Source organism: Chiloscyllium plagiosum, chromosome 11 (genome assembly GCF_004010195.1).
Source record: "Chiloscyllium plagiosum isolate BGI_BamShark_2017 chromosome 11, ASM401019v2, whole genome shotgun sequence".
In the NCBI taxonomy this organism is placed as follows: Eukaryota; Metazoa; Chordata; class Chondrichthyes; order Orectolobiformes; family Hemiscylliidae; genus Chiloscyllium; species Chiloscyllium plagiosum.
Genome location: NC_057720.1, coordinates 76398009 through 76402963, shown reverse-complemented (window position 1 = coordinate 76402963; position 4955 = coordinate 76398009). Strand labels below are relative to the sequence as shown.

The 4955-nt window shown below is 44.6% G+C and overlaps 1 protein-coding gene across 1 annotated transcript in view; it reads right to left on the bottom strand.

Annotated features, from left to right (window-relative positions):
• Positions 1-4371, bottom strand: part of mgst3a (microsomal glutathione S-transferase 3a) — a 25598-nt gene extending 21227 nt beyond the window's left edge. The window contains exon 1 of the mRNA XM_043699852.1: positions 4268-4371. The gene's annotated coding sequence lies outside the window, so the exon portion shown is untranslated. The remainder of the gene's footprint in view (positions 1-4267) is intronic.
• Between the last annotated feature and the right edge of the window lie 584 nt (positions 4372-4955).

Below are 4955 nucleotides of genomic sequence, written 5' to 3'. Positions count from 1 at the left end.
ACTGGTCAAGTCCACATTGATGCCCTGGGGTTGAAGTGTTCCGAGGCGGAAGATGAGGCGTTCTTCCTCCAGGCGTCGGGTGGTGAGGGAGCAGAGTGGAGGAGGCCCAGGACCTGCATGTCCTCGGCACAGTGTGAGGGGGAGTTGAAATGTTGGGCCACAGGGCGGTGGGGTTGATTGGTGCGGGTGTCCCGGAGATATTCCCTGAAGCGCTCTGCGAGAAGGCATCCAGTCTCCCCAATGTAGAGGAGACCGCATCGGGAGCAACGGATACAATAAATGACATTGGTGGATGTTCAGGTGAAACTTTGATGGAATGTGGAAGGCTCCTTTGGGGCCTTGGATAGTGGTGAGGGAGGAGGTGTGGGTGCAAGTTTTGCAATTCCTGTGGTGGCAGGGGAAGGTGCCAGGATGGGAGGGTGGGTTGTAGGGGGTGCTTGAACCTGACCAGGTAGTCACAGTGGGAACAGTCTTTGCAGAAAGGGGTGGGAAGGGAAATATATCTCTGATGGTGGGGTCCGTTTGAAGGTGGCGGAAATGTCGGCGGACAATGCGGTTTATGCGAAGGTTGGTAGGATGGAAGGTGAGGACCGGTGGGGTTCTGTCCTTGTTACGGTTGGAGGGGTAGGGTTTGAGGGCAGAGGTGCAGGGTGTGGATGAGATGTGTTGGAGGGCATCTTCAACCATATTGGAAGGGAAACGGTGGTCTCTAAAGAAGGAGGCCATCTGGTGTGTTCTGTGGTGGATTATGGGATTAATAGTGGGAAGGGGAGAAAGGAAGCAGAACATGACGAACTCTGAAGTGGATAAAAGGTGGTAGGTATGTTGTGTAAAGAGATAGAGATGAGATTTATATTTTAAAAATCTCAATTTCCATGGAGAAGGCAAATTGTCATATACTCCATTAAATGCATCATACCCTAGCCCATAGCATACTTAACTAAATGAAATTGTTACTTTTATTGAGGAAGTGAGTAAAACAATCAAAATTTGTCATTTTGTTACCTCTAAAAAGTGTTTCAAGCCACACAGAAAAGGAGGGAGGGGAGCTGTGCAAGGTACAAACAACATTATCAATGACCAAGTTACTCAAAGATAATCTTAACTCAATTCTTATCTCAAGTCAAGCATTAGCTTTATACAAAATGGTTGAGTGAAAGGAGACTGGAATTTGTCCACTCACACAGGAAAATTGGGTGGAAACTATTCATTTACAAAAGTCTCAAGTATAACTCATGCAGAAAATAATCAAGAAACCTATTATCATTCATATCAGGAGGACTGGAGTACAGGAATGCAGGAGTTAAGCTGCAGTTATACAAAAGGGGTGATTAGAGCCCACTTGGAGTGCTTTGAGCAGATCTGGGCAGCACACCTTAGGAAGGATAATATTGGAGGGAGTACAACATAGGTTCTCTAGAATTTAAAAAAAAGGTAGTGTCATCTGATTGAAGTCATCAAGACATTAACAAGAAAAGACAGTGAAGATAAAGATAAACTATTCCCACTGGTTGGGGAATTTTAGAATTCGAGGCATTGTCTGAGAATTAGTGTCTGATAATTCAGGAAGCACAGCTACACACAAAAAGGTGGTAAAGGCTTGGAACTCTTCCACAAATGGCAGTGGATGTGAGATCAGTTGTTTTAAATCTGAGATCAATACATTTTTCTTCAAAACGTATTAAGAGATATGGGCCCAAGGCAGGTTTGTGGAATTCAGCCATGATCTCATTGAATGGCAGAACAGGCTTTTGAGTTGGGGTTTGCAGAAGGGTGGGAGAGACAGTTCATGAACCATTTCCTCAACAGAATGATAGCAAAATCCCAGCATCAACCACTCAAGCCTTATGGCTTTGGAAGGCAAGTTAGTTACAGCCCTGCTTCCATATATGACAGTTGTGCCCCACTCTGACCTTGTCTGTCCTCAGCATTTCGGAAAGGCAAATCTGGATAGAATATACACTTAACGGTACGTTCCTGGGGAGTGTTGCCAAACAAAGAGACCTTGGAGTGCAGGTTCATATTTCCCTGAAAGTGGAGTCGCTGCTAGACAGAATAGTGAAGGAAGTGTTTGGTGTGCTTGCCTTTATTTGTCAGTGCATTGAGTATCAGATTTGGGATGTCACGTTGCAGGACATTGGTTAGGGCACTTTTGAAATACTGCATTCAATTCTTGTCTCCCTGCTATAGGAAGAATGTTGTGAAACTTGAAAGGGTTCAGAAAAGATTTATAAGAATGTTGCCAGGGCTGGAGGGTTTGAGCTATAGGGGGACTGAATAGGCTGGGGCTGTTTTCCCTGGAGCATCAGAGGCTGAGGGGTGACCTTATAGAAGTTTATAAAATCATGAGGGGCATGGATAGGGTGAATAGCTAAGGTCTTTTGGGGAAGTCCAAAACTAGAGGGCATAGATTTAAGATGATAGGGGAAAGATTAAAAAAAAGACACCAAAGGGGCATTTTTTTCCACACAGTGTGGTGTGTGCGTAAAATGAGCTGCCAGAGGAAGTGATGTAGGCTGGTACAATTATAACATTTAAAAGGCAAATGGATGTGTATATGAATATAAAGGGTTTAGAGGGATATGGGCCAAATGCTGGCAAATGGGATTAGATTAATTTAGGATATCTGGTTAGCAAGGATAAGGTGGACCAAAGGGTCTGTATGACTATGAAATTTCAGTCTGTAATAACCAAGTTCAGGCTAGGATAGTTTTTAAAGAATTCTGTCTATAGAAAACAAAGGATTTGGAAACAAACATATTTCCACATGCGGGGGAATTCAAAAGCCAGGGTTATAAGTACAAGCCAGGAAAGTCACTAATAAGTGCAGAAGGCATTTCCTTACTTTAAAGATTGTAGACCTCACTATCAAATCCAGTGACCGAAGCAAATAACCCATGATTCGGGGGAGCTAGGTGAGAATGAGTGATCAATACAAATCTAAGAAATAGAAGCAGGAATAGACTAGACTGCCATCAACTAGGTGAAAGTGAGGACTGCAGATGCTGGAAATCAGAGTTGAAAGTGTAGTGCTGGAAAAGCACAGCAGAACAGACAGCAGCCTTTATCAGAAGGGCTTACACCTGAAATGTCTATTCTCCTGTTCTGCAGATGCTGCGTGACCTGCTATGCTTTTCCAGCACGACACTCAACTGCCCTCAAGCCTGTTTCAGCATTAACTCCATTTTCCCAACCCTATTCCCATTGTGCCCAACCATTTAAATCTACTTCTGTCCTGAACATAGTCAGCATGGAGCATCCACATCTCTCTGAGCTGAAGAATTCCAAAAAATACCAAACTCGAGTGAAAGAAAGGCTTGTATCAGTCTGTAATTAGCAGCCAGCTACTTGAACACTATGATTCCTAGCTCTACAATCTCTGACATTGAAACCAGCCTCTCAGCATCCGCCAGGTCAAATACCTTTCTGAATTTACACAACATGGCACTGTTCCTCATTCTTCCAAACTGAGGTGAATGCAGGCCCATTCCATACTTAACCTTCAACTCAAGACAGCCCTCAAAACAAAAATCAATCCGATCAACATTTGTCGCCCCACCTCTTAAGGCACAAAACCTTCCTGAGGCGGAGTCCAAAACTGCACATTGAACTGCAGGTGTGGTCGAACCCAAACTCATTACAATCGGAGCCAAGATATGACCCCCAACCGCTTAATGTTCATTCCTATTCTGCGTTTTAGACAGTCTTGAATCCCTGCTGAAATATCTCCCACAATCCTTAATATTGAAGGCCCTTTTTTAAAAAAAAAATCCAATTGTTCCCAAACCCAATCACCCTGTTAACAACACCCTAAAGAAGAACCAAATAAAACGGTCAAGCACAAAGGGTTCTGGTGAAGGGGACAGTTGGAATGGGATGGGAGAGGGCGGAGGGTAGAGCCGGGCATAAACAATCCGCTTCGAAGGGCCTGATGGTGCATTCAATGTAAGAAAAGGGAGTATCAAGAGCTTGTGGGCAATGAAAGCCTCATTTAAAAATCAACATTTTGACCTTGGGTTTGCGGGAGGGCGTCAGAGACAGTTCACGAACATTTCCCCAACAGAATGACAGCAAAATCCCCAGCATCAACCACCCAAGCCTTATGACAAAGAGAGAGAGTTGTTACAGCCCTGCTTCATGTATTATGGCAGCTTCGCCCCAGTCTGACCTTGTCTGTCTTCGAGTCAATTCAATCCTGTAATAGCCCAGGTTTCAGCTACTGCTCATCCCTTCTCCTCCTAGCACCCCCAAATATAAGCGTACGTACCCGAGTTACTGCGAGGTGCTCCTACTCCTGCCTTTGTCTTAGCCCGAGTCTCCACTCACGCGAGTCAATCAATTACAAAGCCGGGCGTTCACAGAGACACAGCACAAGGGTGGTTTGGAAAAGGCGGATTGCGGAGTGCGGGAGAGTGGCGCACGAACTCTGCAAGAATATGTACCAGAGGATCAAAGAGTCATAGAGATGTACAGCACGGAAACAGACCCTTAGGTCCAACTCAACCATGCCGATCACATATCCTAAATTAATCTACTCCCATTTAGAACATTACAGCGCAGTACAGGCCCTTCAGCCCTCAATGTTCCACTGACCTGTGAAACCAATCTGAAGCCCATCTAACCTACACTGTTCCATTATCATTCATATGTTTATACAAGACTATTTAAATGCCCTTAAAGTTGGCGAGTCTACTGTTGCAGACAGGGCATTCCACGCCCTTATTACTAAAGGGTTAAGAACCTACCTATGTCTATCACCCCCCCCCCCCCTAATTTAAGGCTATGTCCCCTCATGCTAGCCATCACCTTTCAAGGACAAATGCTCTCACTGTCCACCCTACCTAATCCTCTGATCATCTTGTATGTCTCTATTAAGTCACCTTTCAACTTTCTTCTTCCTAACAAAGTCCCTTAGCCTTTCCTCATAAAACTTTCCCTCCATATCAGGCAACATC